Source organism: Peromyscus californicus, unplaced genomic scaffold, assembly GCF_007827085.1.
Source record: "Peromyscus californicus insignis strain IS unplaced genomic scaffold, ASM782708v3 Scaffold_14__1_contigs__length_90479793_seg_2, whole genome shotgun sequence".
NCBI classification, from domain to species: domain Eukaryota; kingdom Metazoa; phylum Chordata; class Mammalia; order Rodentia; family Cricetidae; genus Peromyscus; species Peromyscus californicus.
Window position 1 is genome coordinate 52,182,727 of NW_026294436.1, and position 19,222 is coordinate 52,201,948.

The window sequence follows — 19,222 nt, forward strand, 5'->3', positions numbered from 1 at the left end:
TTGGTTTTGATACAGTGTTTATGTAGCCCAGGCTGGCTTCAAAGTCTAGATCCTCCTTCCTAACCTTCCTCAACCTCCTGGAGGCTGAAATTGCATGAATGTGACAGAATGTAGAATAATCAATACATTTTTTTGAGATTTTTTAAAAAAATATTGTGTGTTTGGGTGTTTTGCCTGAATATATGTCTGTATGCCACATATGTGCAGTGCCTGTATAGGCTAGAACAGGGCATCAGATCCCCTGGAACTGGAGATACAAACAGTTGTTAGCTGCCATGTAGGTGCTGAGAATTGAACCTGGGTCCTCAAAATGCAGATAGTACTCTTGACCATTAATCCATATCTCCAGCCCCAATTCATACATTTTTTTTTTTTACATAACACAAACTAACTCTCTTCAAAGGCAGCTTTGGACCATAATGAAGAACTTTGATTTTTTTCTCAAAGACATTAAGGTGAATAATTGAGTGTTGTTTGAACCATGGCCCTGATGTCATTCTCTTGCAGAATTACTGGGAGATGAGAGCATCTCTGAACATGGGGAAGGGATGGATATATACCAAGTAGTGGTGGGGAAGGGAAAATGCCAAATAATGATGGGGAAAGGGATATTTACCAAGTAGTGGGCAAACTCTTACCAAGTAAGACAAACTACTTACCCAGGCGTGAATCTAGTAAATATCTTTATGTGGGCCATGCAGTGGTTTAAAGTTTTCTAAATCATTAGCGATATCTACCATTTCTTAAAAATTCAGAAGTTCTGGAAATACTGGGCTTGGAATTCCTACATAGCAACAGTCACCTAACATGAGTTAGCAACTACTTCTTTAAAGGAGATGTGTGGTCTCCAGGCAGTCATAGACCTGGCATTTCATCAGTGTAACACTCAGCCTCATTTATTTGCCTGTACTAACTTCATGGCTCCCAATTGCATTTGAGTCTAAGAACTTCTACTGTGGAATATGCTCTGATGAGTCTAAGAATTGGGGCTATGAGGCCAATTGGGAGGATAAGTTTCTATTTAAAAATGACACCACCATTTCCCCTGCAAAACAATCTATGAGATGTTGCCACAAGCATGAAACTTGTAACTGAATGCATAATAAAGACATTTGTAAGGACATGACATAGTGTGAATGTGCATGCCTGTATACATATACAGCTGATGTTAAATGTTTATTGCATAAGTTAATAAGAAGCATGAAGGCATTGACCACAATTCTAAACCCTAAATATATGACTTATTGCTATGAACAGTACAGTTTCTGAATCCACTAGATTTTTCCCTTTTTTCTCATATTTTCCTCCACTTTTTAATCTCAAGATTAAGAACAGAGCTTAATCAATTAATCAATCTGTTAATCTCCAGTTGACCAGTCGTATTAGTATGCTGCCATTCTGTAGTGCACCCATCGAAGTCATGAAGTCATGAAGTCAAGACTTCTTACTTTGGAGATGTGGGTCTGGTCCTGGTTGTCACTCTTTGAACAAGTCTCTTGGTTTTCTAGTCCAAAGTTTGTCCTTCTGTGGAACCATGTGGTCTCCAGGGTGACTTCCTGCTTTACAGCCTCTGTCCCTGAGCAAACAAGGCAAAAGGTAAGTGACTGGAGCTTCAGGGCTAGCAGAGTCTAGCAGGGAATGACGAGAAGAGACACCCTTCCCCTATAATTAAGGCAAAGAGACTTCTAAACGTCCCAGCAGCAATCCATGGAGGACCAACAATGGAGCAGGAACTCATTAGCAGAATGTTGAGTAAGACTCAGAGACGAAGAGAAGGCTGATGAGGAGGGAGTCCAATTGGTGACAGGGGATTTTTATAAAGAAAGAGTAGGGAAAGTACTGCTAATTAGGTCATTTAGAAACTGAACAACTGAATGTAATTCCTCCTGAAGCATTAAGAAAACAGTCAGGGGAGGCATAAGAGTGCAAGAATATATGCTAATAGACAAAAAACAGGATCCCTGAGTAACTCCGACAATAATGCCCAGGCAAGCTAATAGATGTCAGATGGAAAGCAGCACCTGATTTTCAATCCAATCTCACTTGAGGAGACAGATTTGAAAAAATACATAGAAGAAGCACATAGTAAGCACTCAGAAAATATTTGTTAAATTGAATTGTATTTGCAAAGGCTCAGGTGTGCTTCACTACTCTAAACCCCTAACTTGAAAGAAATGAAAAATACAACAAATTTCAGAGTGATTATTCATTTCACAAAAAGAGTCACCAAAAAGGCATTCTGTGCAGAAACCTTTGTCTTTAAAATATAAAATTAAAATAATTCTATTTGCCCAGATTTCTCTCTAGCATATATCAACAGGATGAAGTTGAGGATCTATATTGAATTTTGCATCCACCTGGGCCTAACAGCACCAGGTACAGTAACTTTGAATGAATTCATGCACAGATCTTGATCATCCATTGGTATAGAACAGAGTATCCCAGATTAATAGTCTCAAACAACAGCTACTTTCTTCTCTCATAATTCCATGTGTGACTGTGTCCTATAAGAAGTTCTTTGGGGCCGGGCGGTGGTGGCGCACGCCTTTAATCCCAGCACTCGGGAGGCAGAGGCAGGCGGATCTCTGTGAGTTCGAGGCCAGCCTGGTCTCCAAAGCGAGTTCCAGAAAAGGCGCAAAGCTACACAGAGAAACCCTGTCTCAAAAAACCAAAAAAAAAAAAAAAAAAAAAAAAAAAAAAAAAGAAGTTCTTTGGGGATTCTTCCTTCTCTCACGTGATGACCAGCATATATCAGTTGGTAGCAAGTTATCTAGATATCAGGGGGGCAATGGTGACTTTCTCTCTTCATGATTTTTCAGCCGCCACCACCACCATCCCCTGTGTGGACTCTCCATGGAGTCAATCCAGAGAGGTGGACAGACAGGTCACCTGGGGTTAGGTATTCCAAAGCACAAAATCAGAAGCTATTGGATCTTCTCAAGCTTTTGAGCTAGAGCTGGGACTTCTGGAATATTCCACTGGCTAAAGCAGATCACAGAGGCAACCTGTGACTCAATGCCTGAGGCAGCTACAAAAGAATATGACTCTGAGGAGAGATGGTTAATTGAGGTTTGCCCTCCCTCTTCCTGTGGAGCAAGAAGGAGGCTTAGAGTCATGTACTTGCTAGCACGTACCATTCTTTAGACACAGGAAGAGTGACTCAGAGGCAAGACCCAAAGGCCAGAGGTTGAAACCAAGAGCTGAGAGGAATAATCTCAGAAAAAAGGGAGGTTTGAACACGGAATGTCCCTTGACTTAAGTGGAAGAAATCAGGGGCTGTGGCAGCCTGGATTTCAGAATTGCTGTAATATTCCCTTCCTTCTTCTTTAGAACAGGGAACACTGTAGTTTTCTGACCTTTTCCCTACTCTGTGGTGGAGAATGGAGGACAAATGGATTGTTCTCTTTCTTGATCTTTGCCTCTAAGGAAGTGCACATGAGGAGTCTCAACCATATAGCATTGTGACCCTGGACTTTCGGCTCATTTCATATAGAATGAGGTTTGTGTAAGTGAGGGAATTTTTCATCTGAGAAGACACGAATCATGAAGGTGGCTTTAACAGGATACGTCCCCCACATCGATCCCTTTTTGCAGATTCCTCTCCCATGTCCCCTGGGACCTGATGCGATGACATGGCAGAATCTGGAGGAACTGACCCTCCACTGGCTATTGGGAGGAGTGTACGGTTGAAATCCTCCATATTCTTCATTTTTTCAGATGTTGAGCCTCTGTGTAAGACGTCTGGCTGTCACAGTTGAGAGACCGCCCTATGGGATGACATGGGGAGTCCATGCAGAAAGGGAAAGGTCCTGAGACTGATATGACGAGCAAAAGAGGCCCATCAGATCTAAGATCCCAGGTAAGACTCCACTCAGTACCCCTACCCAAGAGAGCTCCAGAGAGACCGGCATATACACTGTCAACGGGGTCGACCACAACCGTACAAAAGCAATACAACAATTGGTTTTAGCCTTTGAATGTTAGGACAGTTTACTAACACAGCCACTGGTAACCAAAAGAAATGAATCAGTGGGTGATTATGGGCAAAATATGATGCTTAAAGGAGGTTGTTATGTTTTCATACACTGAGCCAGTTTAGAAACACAAGGAAACTTGTGAGAATACGATATGAAAAAGGAACCTCTCATCTGTGCTGGGTAAGAATCGGGAGAATCTCACAAACAAATTATAAACCACGTTGGTAGTCAAAACATGTATCAACCTCCTTATGGACTATGGATAATAAAAATTCATTTGACCTTTTTCCTATTTGGTTTTTTTTTAATCATATCATCTTGTAAACCTGTGCGCTGTGTGTGTGTGTGTGTGTGTGTGTGTGTGTGTGTGTGTGTGTGTGTGTGTGTGTGTGTGTTATCTAAATGCAACTATTGAAAAGCCTGTGCCCACTCTAGGACTCATATTATTATCCTCTTCCTAATCCCTCCCAATACTGAGCTTAAATCTACATTAAAAACACCTCTTAATTAATTGCAGCAATTGAGTCATTTTGAAATTCTTTACTGTGCTGTTAAAGCAAGTATTCCAACTTGGCTTCCCAAGAGGTCTCTGGAAATGACACCTCCAGCTGCTCCAACAATCCACATTGGTGTGCATCTCTCAGTGCAACTGTCAATACTATCCAAAGGTCCGTTCTCAATTCAAGGAATATTTATTGAGCCCCTGCATTGGCATGGAGGAAAAATGGAGCTCCTTTGCATCCACTTATATGTTTCACCCTGGGGAGTCAGGCTTAACCTTAGATGAAAAACAAAACAAAACAAAAACGTTTTAGTTGAAAACTAGGCATCTCCACACTATTGATTCCAGCATCCTCACGGTGCCCTTGATGCCACAGCCCCAGGAAGCCTCTGCACCAGTGACCAGTGACATGCTAAAGTGATGTCTGAGATGTTCATTGGACAGGAACATAGAGATGGGCTGTGGAGAGTGGAATGGAACCCCATTTGAGTCTAACCCAAGGTGGACATAAAAGGAAAGAGCTGGGTGAAATGTAAAATGTGAAAAATAATGAGATTGGGAGAAAAATGGTGCCATTAACATAAAAACGTAAGACTGTGAAGCAGCTAGAAATGCAGTAATGGATGGAAGATCCACCCAAAATTACACTTACTCATTTGGATCAGAGGATAATTTAACATGGCTTTTGTATGGACTGTTGGCAGCATAAGAGCATCTGGGAAGTAGATAGGTAATCCAGGAAAGTAGGAATCCAGGATGCCTCCATGTGCAGCCGTGTGTGTGTCCCCTTTGAACTGGACATTGCTTTTCCCACTGACTTCATGTTCCAAGATATGATAAAGGTCTGGGCCCGAGGATTGGGATTCCAGAGAGCCGCCTCATCAGACTTCTTCCTGAGGATGTCATCCTACTTCTAGACAACCTAAGAATCACAGGAGAAAGGAAGTGCTACCAGGACAGGGCACAAAACACCAAGCCTGATCTGACACCCAAAGGAGATTCCTTATCACCTACCCACCAAGCAAAGTAATAGAATTCCATCACTTACGCTTCAAACCGACACTGTATATGGAAATGAACTGGGTGCCTTACCAGTAACTTGGTAACATCTCAGCATCCTTCAAGCCCTTTGAAGAAGCTTCTGTCTTTCATCACTCGTGGGTCCAGACATGCCTGTATTTAAGCCAGAAATTGAAAATGAACAATACTGTGACGATGAAACCGTGCTTGGGTGGTTTCAGTTCTGTCATGCCGAGTGACCCATTGTTTCATGCCTAAAAGTTTAGAACAATAAAACAGAATTTGCAAATCGAGCTCAAATGAATCTGAAAGCCAGATGCCTCTTTAATGTATTTTTATCATTTCTTTTGTTCGCTCCAGACTGCTTGCTTGCGTATATTGTGCTCTGTATATTGTCTCTTGTGCCCTCCGCCATCCCTTCTTTCAGCCCCCACTTCCTCCCATTGGTTTCCTTTGTCTCCCCAGACAATTTTACTTCTACTACCATATCATATGTGTGTATGTGTATGTGGGGAATTTGTGTATTTATATAAAATCTGGAAACCACAAATGAGATATATAATATTTGCCTTTCTTTTTTGTTTTTAAAATACTTCTAACATTTCACGTTTTTAATTTTTTGAGAATTTCATACATGAGTGCTGTTACATCATTTCTGCTCATCCATCTTCCTCCTCCCTCCAACTCCTCCTGTGTCTCCCTCAATCCATCTCAAATTCATGAGCTCTTCCTCTTTAATTATTGTTACATATTGTATATATGTTTGCTCATAGGTATATGTGATTAGGGCTGACCACTTGGAACTAAATAACCTGTCAGGGGCCTCATCCCTGGACAAGACTGTTCTCCCTCTCTCCACAGCCACTGACAGACTGTAGCTCTTCATCTAGGCGTAGGGCCTTCTGAGATTTCCCTCATCGATGTTGGCATGGCAACTGGCCCAGTTAGATGACCATCTATTTGAGGTCCTACAAGCCCAGCTTCCCTGTCTTAGATAGAAGACACTATCTTCACAGCAGATGTTCTGGCCCACTAGCTCTTACAGTCTTTCCAACCCCTCTTCTTTGATGTTCCCTGCTTGGTATGTACCTTTCTAAGACTGGCTTAAATTACTTAATACGATTATCTACAGTTGTATCCACTTTCCCACCAGCAGCATAACTTAGTTCTTTATGAATTATGAGAAAAATCCCATTGTGTAGGTGTAATACATTTTCCTTGTCCATCTTTCTGTTGCTGGACACCTGGCTGGCTTCACAGTTTAAATATTTTATTGTACTTTCAAAATGCAAATATATAGTCCATACCTATTCTTGTAGGGGCCAACTATATTTTATATTATACCATTATATCTCCTTAGTAATTGTTTGGTCTTCAAATAACAAAATATTTTCTTTTAGGAAGTACCATTTTATAACTCTTGCGGCACATAATGATAATTGTTAAATATACCAATTTTCAGCTGGTTTCACTTTCTTTTTAATTTTTTCTTCTTAAATAAATTTTATTATGAAAACCTACAAGTAAATAAAAATTCAAAATCTTTTTTAAAATTCTCTTCAGAAATATACCCAATTACTATCTATGCTCATGGTAAACCATTCCCACTACCCTTGCTGTGCCAGATACAACCTCAAACGCAGGAGCATAGAGACAAGGCACTGAGATGCCTCAGTTTCCCCAGAGAAAATGGCTACATGTCAGAATGAAGAGACAGATTGGAGGGAGTTCTCTTAGTCACAGATGAACAACCTTCCTTACCATTACCTCCCCCAGGCGGCCTCACTTTTTCATACAACCATCAAAAGAAGAACTGGCATCTTTACCACTTCCTCCGGTCTCACAGGAGGCACACTGCAGAAGGAATCTCGCTCAGTTCTCACAGCAATTCATCCACAGTGCTTCCATCTCCCCTGCTTTCTCAGCAAGTTAAACAAGCTTGGAGAAGCCGAGCAAGTCACCCAAGTGTTGAGTGAATGCACAGTCGCCTGGACGCCGCTTCTCCCCAGGATCCATCCCTTCCTCTCTCTTTGCCTTTGACATACTGCTAGATCATGATCTTAACTCTGCTGCATCTAGACTACCTGTCACCGATGGAATGAAGAGAAAGTGATTAATGCCAACCTCAACTGGTGCCCGGCACAGTCCCACCAGATTATCCCTGCTTGTTTTCTTTCTGTGTTTGCAGGATGAACACAGAGGATGCACTGAAAGACTTAGAGGAAGGAGCCTGGGACCATGTACCAGGGTTCCACAGAGATATGGAATAGGATGGATATACACACACTTAACTTTACGTATAAGTAAATGCACACATCCATAAACTGGAAACATTTATACACATATGAGCAGATTGGTTATGCAATCTTGGCTCATTGAGTTACAAAAACTGAGGAGTCTTAAGATCTGCTTTTGTCTGTAAAATTGGGATCCAGCAAAGCTGAGGTATAACGGCCTGAGAGCCAGTGAACCATGGGCAAAAGACTGATGCTCCTGTCCAAGGCTTCAGATGGAAAGCCAGAGAATCTTCCATTTCTCCATACTTTTCCTCAACTCAAGACCTTGGTGGGTTAGATGAGACCCTCGCATACTGGGAAGGGTGAACTTCTTCCTCAGTACACCAAAATTTTTTTGCTGGTCCCTTCAAGACACACTCTCGCAGAAATAATATTTAGTGAGATACCTGGACATCCTGTGATCCAATCGAGTTGACAACGTGAAGTTCACCATCACAATCCCTGGAGCTCTTCATGGTTATATGTAAGCATGATCAAGTTCAAACTTATTTTCTGAAAGATGAATCACCACGCGGAATTGAAATGAGCCATCTCAGCTGAGCCAGCTAAGTTTAGCCAGCCCTCAGCCCTCTTTGCAGCTGACCACAGATGTGTGAGCTACAAAAACAAAATATATACACAGACTACAACATGGGAGAAAAATACATCTTTATTGTGAGAAGACATTGTGAGTTTTATATTCTATATTATCACTGGTACTTTTAATTAACTCCAAATCCCGTTATTTCAAGAGGCAGAAAGCCAAGACTGGTGATGAATGCCATGTCCTAGTAAAGTTCTCCCAATGTAACCTGGCTGTTTAGAAAACTGACCCAAAGACACCTTACACACATGTTTTCACCAGTATTTCCAGTACTAGAAAATAATCTGGGGAAATCCCTGCCTTGGAAAGCTTTTGTTACACAACAAGCTGCCCTCCAAATCAAGCAGCTTACAATGAAGCAACCCCACATAAATACCACCCCCCCCAAAAAAAAATCCATATTTTAGTGAACAAGTTTGAGACTACAGTGTCTACTGGGCTTAGCTGGGCCGTTCTGCCTCCCTAAGCCATGCTCGGCTAACATCAGCTGGGCTCACTCAGATGTCTGTGAGCAGCTCAGGGTCAGCCATGCATTTGTCGGGTGATGAAGTAAGCATGGTGTCTCTTCCTCCAGCAGACTGGCTGAGATTGACAGCGTGGTAGCCATGGCAGAGGCTGAGAGCACAGTAAGAGGACAAAAGGGGCATGTTTTCAAGTTACTTGGTCAAAGCAGGTTCAATGGCTATACCAAGAAAAAGTGTGAGAGGCCATTATCAAATGCATGGGTACGGGGAGGTGAGAACAAAGGGGGCCATCACTGCAACCAATCTGCTGCAGTATCCCAGGATCACTGGGTGGGGACCAACGTGCCAACAGTTATGTCCCCCAAGTAGTTTCTTCTAGCCTGTGACCTTTAAACCTAGTCCAGCTAAACCTCCAGGACCAAATCTTCAGAACACCAGCTAGCCTTTTTATTTTTTGAGTGTATTAGAAACCACACTTGGAAAGAAGTGACCAATTCATTGCCCTCATGACTGCTTTGGCAGGGCACTCGGAGGCAGAGCACTAACTCCATCTGACCGAAGCATGTTTCCACAGGATGTGAGAAATCTTCCTGCAAAAAAATGAACTGTGCTGTACAGAGCACTATGGTGATATTTTATTTGTGCTGAAATGTGATTTTATTTGTATGTTAATAAATAAAGTTGCCTGGAGATCAGTGGTCAAAGCGAGCCATAAGCAGAGTCAGGCAGTGGTAGCACACGCCCTTAATCCGATCGCATGGCAGGCAGAGTCTCTGTGTGGTCAAGGACACAGCCGAACATGGTAACAGGAGCCTTTAATCCCAGTACCAACCATAGAGACCTGGAGGTCTGTATAGATAGGCAGTGATGAGGAAGTCATGTGGCTGGGCTCAGAGCCAATGAGAAGGCAGAACAGGAAATCAATAAAAGCACAGGTTAGGTAGGAAGAGATCTCTCTCTCTGGGAAAGCTACTGCTGGTGGTAAGCTAAAGCTAGTCATGGCTATTTCCTCTGTATTTGGCTCTGTGTTTCTTATTTACTAAGACTGTTTAGAATTTTGTCTACAGAGCACCCGGCCTCCTTGTACTCCTCCACATGGCAAAGAGGGTGTGTAGCAATTTCCTGAGACAGAGCCCTCCATCTTAGAGGGAAGCACATTAAGCTGAGGAAGTCAACAGATCACAGGCTTCAGGAAACCCCTGGAACTGACCAGATTTGTTAGGCCCCTACCTCACCAGCCATATATAAGCAGTAAGAACTTCTGAGAGACCATCCCAAACAAACTGATCTGCCTATAAGACTCTTAGAAAAGTTGACCTGCCTAAAAGAGGGTCAGACCAGCCAGGCTACCTGGAAGGAGAGAGACCAGCCAGGCTACCTGGAGGAGCTCGGATAACCTGAGGTTCCTGAAGGAGAATGTCTCCTACCTGTTGAGCTGCCTGCAGATTACACATGCATTCTAGGTTTCCAGTATTTATTAACTGTGCACATATGCTGAAGTGGACTTTTGGTGATGTAGCTGTCTGAGGAATTTTTGCTCTTATAAGTAACCCCTCACCCCATTTTTGGATAATCCCAATAAAACTCATTGGATCGCTACAACACCAAGTTGTACTTCGGTGGTATCCTTACTTTGGTCTGTCCTTGATTCCCTGTCTGGGGTGAGCAGATATTTGTTTACCTCTCTACAGGAATAGAGTCACACAACATAGGATGTATAAGATGAAGCATGTCTGAAGCTTAAGCCATCCAACCTGTGGCCATTTGTTAAATGGCAGTCCGAGAAAATGAGTATGTGTGTGAATAATCACCTGTGTTATGGGCCCCTACACACTTATTCCAATTTCTGCTTCTTACTCTTAAACTTGCTGGCCCCAGTTCCATCCATGAACACAGGATGATGTTTGCCTGGGCTCAGACAGCAGGCCAAAAAACCAGTTCAAACCCCAATCTCCTGACCCTAACAACGCACTTTTTTTTTTTTGCACGTTATTACTCTGTAGACATTTCTAACAACAACAAAAAAAGTTGAGAACAAAGCAAAGACAGGAAGGTGCCCTCATTGTGCAATAGATTGGTTTCTCCAAGAATTAGTTCTTAATCGATTCCTTATAAACTCAATGGTATTTTAAGCGCTCCCAAGGCATTTCCCATTTAAAAGTGCCCTGTGGGAGTTCCTTTTGTACAGCGAAGGGTATTTTTTTTTGCAGTGTGAATGATTACCTGCTTCCTTATAAATTTGTTTGCTTTCCAAGCGTAATTTCCTTTCCTATAAGAAATTGGTGTGCGTGCATGAAAGTAGGCCTGCCTTCAGCTCTGTGTCTCTGCTTTGGCTGGCAGGGGTTGCCATCCTAGTTAATGATTGAAATGAAGGCCGCCCACAAGGAGCAGTACCTTTTAAATACGTGTGCTGTCTGAAATGCCTCTCTCCGTTCCAGCCATTTTGAACATCCTCAACTTAAAAATCATTGCTTGTGTAGGAAAAGAGGGAAAGCATCGTTTTCTTAGATGCCAACACAGAGCTATTAGCTACTCCCTAACTATTAGTGAGCTCTGTGTAGATTGCTATTCCAGGAAGCTAGGAGTGTGTAAAGCAGCAGGTACTTCCTTTCCCTCTCTGGGTCTGCCTCTAGCTGCCTATGTAGGAAGAATTCCTTCTGGTGGCCTATGAGAGAAGGGATGGTTATGGCTAATAGTGTGACTTTAATAACTATTTCTAGGGGCAACAGAAGGGGATCCAGGGTTAAGAACACTTGCCTGGGTTCAGTTCTCAACACATACATGACAGCTAATAAAAATGTCTGTAATGCCACTTCTAAGGAATCAGATGCCCTCTTCTGGCTTCCTTGGGCACCAGGCATGCATGTGGTACACACAGATACATGCAGCCAAACATCTCTTTAGTAACAGCTAACATTAGGGGAAGGAAAGTTCCCGATGTTTTCATGGTTGTCTCTTGCTGTTGTTTCTGTTGCTGATTACTTAATTTCATAAACACCTGTAGAGACCCCAAGTGTCAGGCACTGCTCTTAGTCCTAGGGACACAAAGGTGAAGGGGACGCTGGCTCTCTCTCACACATGCTCTACTTCCACTAAGAAGACATGTGTAAATGACAACCACGGCAACGTGGAAGTACAGTAGTATAGAGAGGCACTTTGGGAACACAATGAGAGGTGCTACACTTGCTGGAAATGAAAACGCATTTCCCCAGAGTTGGTGGCATTCTCACAAAATCTTGAAGAATGAGTAGGTGTGTGTCAAATGCATGATGTCATACAGGACCTTTCAAGGTGAGACAGTTGTATATTCCATGAGGCAGTGATGCGATCCCGGTGTTTGGAGGCTGGTGGGTGGCAGGACACGGAAAATGAGGATCAAGTGGGAAATTGGTTGGAAATATTCATGGTGTCAAGACCACAATGCAGCTTGGGCATTCACTTGCTGTGGAAGGATTTCATCCTAGAGGGTATCTTAGTTACTTTTCTGTTGTTGTTCCAAGACACTACAACTAAAGCAACTTGTAGAAGAAAGAGTTTACTGAGGCTTACAGTTCACAAGCACAAGGGACAGAGAAAGAGAGAGAGAGAGAGAGACAGAGACAGAGACAGAGACAGAGAGACAGAGACAGAGACAGAGAGAAAGAGAGAGACCTAACTGGTAATGGCATGGCCTTTTGAAACCTCAAAGCCCACCCTCAGGGACACACCTCCTCCAACAAGACCACACCTCCTAATCCTTCCCAAACAGTTTCAACAACAGGGGACCAAAAATTCAAGTACACTGGGGCCAAGTATTGAAATACATGGACCATTCTTATTCAAACAGTTACAATAAGGAAAGGACATGATGAAATTTGGAACCTGGGAAATGGCCCAAAATCTGTTGGGGCTGAGGGCAGGAAACTGAACCAAAGAGAACTATAATGTCAGGACAGCAACTGTGGGGAAGGAGAAAAGGCAAACGATTTACATAATAGTGGTAAGTAAAATTCTACAAGTTGTTGACTGTGAGATAAGACCAAAAAAGGTCTTGGAAGATCACACATCTCTGGCCTCAGCAACATGTGTCCTTAGGTGGGGAGGAGAGAGAGGTGACATGGGCCAAGGAACAAGCTAATGGGACAGATTTCCAGAGACCAGAGTTCAGAAACTGCAAAGGAGATTTTTAGGAGTCAGAGTCCCACTCACTCCCACCAGCAGGTTTGGGACCTGCTTGCTCATTCTGACCTAGCTATTCCTCAGAAATCTCACCTTCCGTCAGAGTAGAAATGAGTTCGATTCGCAGGCAACAGCCACAGGAAGCATTAGCCCTTAACTAACTGTTCAAAGCTGTATCTGTCAGGTTCTCGGTTCTGCAGAGCAGAATGTTCTGGCTACTGTAGTCAGAGAAGAAAAACAAATTATTGAAATATATGATTGGCTCATAAAATCACCCAGAAGGCCAGGGGATGACTCTTGGACCACAACAGACCCCTGATGCTGAGCTCTGGAAGCCTAAAATTCCACCTCTGATGCTCAGAAGTCACGCCGGTTGACCAGAAAACAGTCTCCGGTCCTTATTTCCTCCTCGTCTTTGTTCCCACCAAACTCTCCCATAAGTGCATGTAATTGGTGGAACCTGAATCTATGGATATGTCCAGAAGGTAAAAATGCAAGTATCTGACTTTTTCCTTGGGGAGGTGAGATTCATGAGTGCAGAAAACACCCCATAAATAGAAAAACAAACATTGCTACAGAGGGCCACTGTGAAAGACAAAGTTAGGACTAAGAAACCCCTTGTTCCTATAACTTGGGAGCTGGGATAATTGACAACTTCACAACTTCGTTCTTTGTAGGGTAATTCTCCCCAGATTGGAAAACTCACTGTGGCACGTGAAACATTTTCAATTTTGTATGGTTATGTTGTTGGCACATGAAGCCAGCACAGCCTCTGTGAATGTGGTCCTCTCCCCGGCCATGGCAATTATGAAACTCTCTGCTTATGCATTCAGTGAGTACTGACTGCATGCCTATTGTGTGTCCTGACCTATATTTGGCATCAAAGTCAATTGAGCAGAAGTATTGGATACATCTGTGCCCATATCATTCCATGTCATGTTCACAGAGATGGCACCTGGAGTCTGTCATCGATGTGACAATCTGTCATTGTTATAGAAGCAATTACAGTTTGCCATGACACAAAGACCTTCATGGTCACTCAGGGATGTGAGAGCTTGCCTGGCAGGTGCAGCAGGGCCAGCCTTGCTACATCTTCCAGTTAGCTACTACAGGCTGCCTCGGTAAAATGAGACCACAAAGGAAATGACAGGAGGTCCAAGGAGAAACAGGTTAAGATCTTCTGGGCCATTTGGCCAGACTCTTAAAATAAGGACCCCAGGCCTGGGAGAGCTTCACTTCCTGATAACAACCATTGCCATCCTTTTCCCTTGAGGGCAGTCACCAGGGACACTCAGCCCACTGGACTTTCAGTCCCTGTGCCGCACAGGGAGCTCCTGGCCCCTATCCCCCATCTCCAGAGTCTCTCCATGCCAGAAAAATCTGAGTTATCTTGCGGAAAGAAAGCCATCTTGCTACAGAATTAAGCATCATCCTAAGAGGCATACATGAGCCCTGGCAAAAATGGCTTCCAGTCTCAGTCATAGGTTAATGTTTAGGTACAAAGGGGCCTCCTGGACTGAGGCCCGTTTCCCCGGAAACCTGGGCAGAAGTGGTCCTCACAGACACCAGGCAAACACACCGTGATCAGGGGCCCATGAGCACTTGCTTCCCTACAACTCTGGGTGAGATCAGTGTTGCAGCCTCTGGTGTCGATAAGACTCCCTGTCCAGCTCTACGGCAGCTTTCAGCAGGTCCAGTGTGCACTTCTGACATGCGGCAGGCGGAGCAGATGATGCAGAGTTTAGGCACGTTGAAGGTATTTCAATGCTCCCTATCTACTCCAGGCCTCCATAGTTTCATTCCTTACAGCCACGGCATTGTTCTTTTGAATTTGAGGTATTTTTAAATGAGGCATTTTAGTAATCTCACCTGAAGATGCTTTTATATCAGCTTCTACTTCCAACAAAGTGGAATAAAGATGACCCAAAACACCACCCTCGTGAAACAACAAAACTAAATACAGTTTGCTGAAAAAATATTTCAGGCATCATATAATTAAAAAAGAACAAGAAGAACAAAATAAGTGGGCACTAAATATGTCTCAGATCCAGGGCTGGAAAGTTTGCTGGACTTACAACAGAAAAGGAGATTTCCCAGGTAAAGGGATTTACCTGAACTGAAGAGACGGAACTGTGTGGTTGGGAAGCCCAAAGCAGCTAGATTTCACTGAGCCAACTATCAGAGAGAACAGACGGTAGAGTTTGTGTCCAGAATGTTCCTCAAAGGCCTATATTCACGAAGAAGACATCGAGGTCTCACTCAACCTCTGGCTCCTTTTCTCTCCACTTCCTGGCCACCGTGAGCTAAGAGGCTTTACTCAATAGCACTCTCCTTGACCCCCATGATGCATCAAAGTCAATTGAGCAGAAGTATTCGATACTTCTGCCTTGCTCCAGGCCCAAAAGCAATGGAACCAAAGACCGTGGACTCAACCTCTGAACCACTGAGTGAAAGTGAACCCTCCCTCATCATAAGTTGTTTATCTCAAGTTTTTGTGTTATAAGGGATAGTTGACTAACAGAACTTACCTGCTCAGTGAGAGATCTGTGGAGATCAACAAAGGACTTCTCTTGTACAGATGACTGAATACAGTTGCTCCATGATCTCCACAGTGAATTGGTTCCAGGAAATCCCACAAACACCAACATCTATGGATGCTGAAGTCCACTGTGTAAAACAGCATAGTTCACACATGCTCTGATACACTTAACTCACTACTAGGCTACTTATACATACTACAATGCAAATGCTGTGTGAATCGTTGTTGTGTTGAATTGTTTAGGGAGTAATAAGAGGGGAGCATAAAGGTCATGACAAAATTGAACATAAACACAGCTTTTTAAGAAGATGCTCCATACAAGGATGAATCACTCTGCAGACATAGAACCGAAGGATACAGAGGACCACCTGTACGTGTGTGAGGAAACTACCTGAGATGTGAGAAAGGCCCAAGCAGGGTAAAAAATTCCTGAAGCTCCCCCAGGGCTGGGGCTCATCTATATTCCAAACAGTTAGAGCAGAGAACCCTACTAAGCATGGGGTGTAAGGAACGCTATTTAAGAGAACATTGCCAAATTGGCTCTATGTAAAATGTTGACTGGTCTCAACCAAATTCAAAAGTAAGCCTCAAAAGGACCACACTAGCCAGGTGGTGGTGGCACACACCTTCAATACCAGCACTTGTGACGCAGAGCCAGGGGGATCTATGTGAGTTCGAGGCCAGCGTGGTCTACAGAGTGAGTTCCAGGACAGGCTCCAAAGCTACACAGAGAAACCTTGTCTCAAAAAAAAAAAAAAAAAAAAAAAAAAGGACCACACTATTTGATCTGTAACTGTTACTTAGAACATAGCACAGAAACATTTAAAGAAGCACAAAGCTTCAGCACCCACCCAAGAGCCCGAAGTGCAATGTGTTCAGCATCCAGTGAAAAGTTATCAGACATTCAAACTGAAAAAGATGATCCACAAGGGACCATCCATCAACAGAGACAGACCTGGAAATGGTGTGGATGGTAAAATTATTAAACTAGCACAATGATACTTTTGTGATAATTATACCCCCACCTGGTAAAGTGGGTAACAGAAATCATGAGCCTGGAAAGAAAGGCATGGATGAGTTTTTTAAATACAGCTGGGTATGACGGTGCATACATATAATTCTAGCTAATCAGGAAGCTGAGGAAGAAGGATAGCAAATTCGAGGATGGCTTGGACAATTTAACAAGACCCTGTCTCAAATTAAAGTTTTTTCAATCCTATAGCTACTGAAGAAATCACAGTTGAAACAAAACTTTCCAGAAAGAAAACTCCAGGCCCAGCAACTTCACTGGCTAATGCTACCAGTTCTGTACAATACAAACACTTTCAAAAATTGAAAATTACTACAGCGGCAAAATAATGGTCTCTTCTGGATGCCCATGTTGTGATCCCTGGAGGTTATGAGTGTGTTTCCTTGCTTGGGAACAGGGAGTTTGCAAGTCTCCTGTGTTATCCAGCTGGACCAGATGACAGGGGTCTACCTAACTGAAGGAGGGAAGTGAAGAGGAGAAGGAGTGAAATACTGAGAGTACCATGCCACTGGCTCTCATGACTAGGAAGACAGAGGGCTGGGCCAGGAGTGGAAGAACTGAGGCTGCCTTTAGAAGCTGGAGGAAATGAGGAGAGGAATTTTTCCTCCAGCCTCTAGAAGGATCTCTGCTCCGCTAACACCATTTCTCTCAGTAAAAATCACTTTGAACTCTGGACCCCAAGAACTTCGAGATAACACATTTTTAGTTTTTACTGTTTCAGAAAGTGGTGGTGCTGGAGGTGCTGGTGCTGATGGTTCTGGTACTGGTGCTGGTGGTGTGGATGCTGGTGCTGGTGCTGGTGGTGTGGATGCTGGTGGTTCTGGAGTTGATGCTGGTGCTGGTGGCTAAAGGTGGTGCTGGAGGTGTTGGTGTTGGTGCTGGTGCTGGAGGTGTTGGTGCTGATGCTGGTGCTGGTGCTGATGTTGGTGCTGGTGCTGGTGGTTTGGGGTTTGAATTTTTGAGGCAATGTCTCACCAATTCCAGTCAGAACTCAAGCTCACTATAGTCCGGGCTGAACTCAGAGTACAGCCCAGGCTGGTCCAGAACTAGCTGCCCTCCTTGCTTAGCCTCCCCAGTGCTAGATTATAGACACATACCACCACATCTACCATGTTTTTATTGCTTGAAGCCCCTAAATTTGTGTTAATCTGTTACAAGCAATAGCATAAAAACTAATACCTGGGAAGGACATTTCCAACTTATTCCACAGGGCGGGCACTATCTGAATACCCCAAACAGACCATAACATTACAGTAAAGAAACCCACAAAACCATTACCAAATTAGCAAGCCCACTCTAACAATATAGAAAGGGGACAAGGCATCGTGACTAAGTGCACTTTATCCCAGGAAAGCTATAATGTGTTCAAACCCCAGTGCTTTCCCGTGTCCCAAATTCCTCTAATGGTTTTGACATCTAACAACACATCATGTGTCACCCTTATCTTTCCCCATTCTGTCCTTAACTCAGGCTTCACCCACAGTAGCTCTCTCTCTGTTTCCTAACTTGCAACGCACCCCCACATGCCTTGACAAGCTAAGGCTCTGCCACAGCAAACAGTCTACTCTCACCCTTTCTTAGGGACCATCTTTTACTGATCCTAGAGCAGATGTACTCTGGGGTTCTGCCTCAGGATCCTCACCCCTGCCCCCCAACCCCTATCTTTCTACCACACTCTATTAGGACTTCTATGCCAAGACATCACTCTCTACTAATTATTTCTTCTTTTCTAGACTATGAACTCCAACAAGATGAAAGTGTTATTCAAGGCATCTTTGAGAGTAAATGCCTAGCACAGTGCCTGGCATGTGGTAGACTCATCATACATATCTATTGATTTTTATCTATTGAATAGTTGCTACTTACTAGAGATAAAAATCCAGTGTTCTGGGGCACAGAGAGGACTAAAAGAAATAAACAGTCCTCCGTGGAGACTGGAAGGGTTCCAAAAACAAACGTATCACCTTTCCACTCAAAAATATGCCCCATAAGGTGCATGGGTTCATAGGCTCACCATGTCAAAGTATTTATAACAGGCCAGCCTGTCTGAGACACTAGGGAGGATGTGGTTAAGCCTATTTCTCTGGTGAGAAAATGGAGGTCCTGGAAGGAAGGAATAGATGCCTAAGAGTCTGGTGTGGGATAAAGCAGAGCAGCTGGCCCCATCTCCAGCTGGCTCATTCGCTGGTCCCCCACCCTGTCTGCTCCTTCTGGCATGTGCTGCAGCCCACCCCTACATATAGAGAGCAGAAATGAAAAGGGCTTTTGCACTTGCCTTGGGCTCTGTGCATTCCGTCTCTATTTCTGTTCTCTGGCCTCTGCAGGACCTTTGCAACAATTGAATTGCTGCAAGTCTACTCAGCCCATAACAACTCCAGTTAACCCTTTGGGCCCTAGACTTTCTGGGCTTGGCTCTTACTTCCAGGCAAGCAGGCTACTTCCTTTAATCTTTGCCTTAAATGCTAATTTAAAAAAATGAAAACGTGTATTTGAATGAACTGAACGGGCCAACAGCCCCCACAGCCTCTCGTGCTTCACATCCTAGCCACTATCTCGTCTCAAAACACAGCCCACTAGGTCTACCACAATCACGTGTTCCACCTCAGTGATGGCAGGGAATCATGGATCCTGTCTAAATGCTCTTGAGTGGTC

At 43.6% G+C, this 19,222-nt stretch overlaps 1 long non-coding RNA gene across 11 annotated transcripts in view; it reads right to left on the reverse strand.

Moving 5' to 3' along the window:
* LOC128109928 (uncharacterized) overlaps nt 1-19,222 on the reverse strand; it is a 175,436-nt gene that overhangs the window by 145,692 nt on the left and 10,522 nt on the right. For 6 of the 11 annotated variants that reach the window (XR_008217961.1, XR_008217966.1, XR_008217963.1 and 3 more), the window contains 7 exons: nt 15,530-15,668; nt 15,113-15,228; nt 13,095-13,219; nt 8,183-8,393; nt 5,572-5,652; nt 5,132-5,401; nt 1,449-1,576 (listed from right to left, as the gene is read on the reverse strand). This is a non-coding gene — a long non-coding RNA (uncharacterized LOC128109928). Of the gene's footprint in view, nt 1,577-5,131; nt 5,402-5,571; nt 5,653-8,182; nt 8,394-13,094; nt 13,220-15,112; nt 15,229-15,529; nt 15,669-19,222 lie in introns of all 11 variants that reach the window. The other 5 variants (XR_008217958.1, XR_008217957.1, XR_008217960.1 and 2 more) reach the window with 5 other exon arrangements.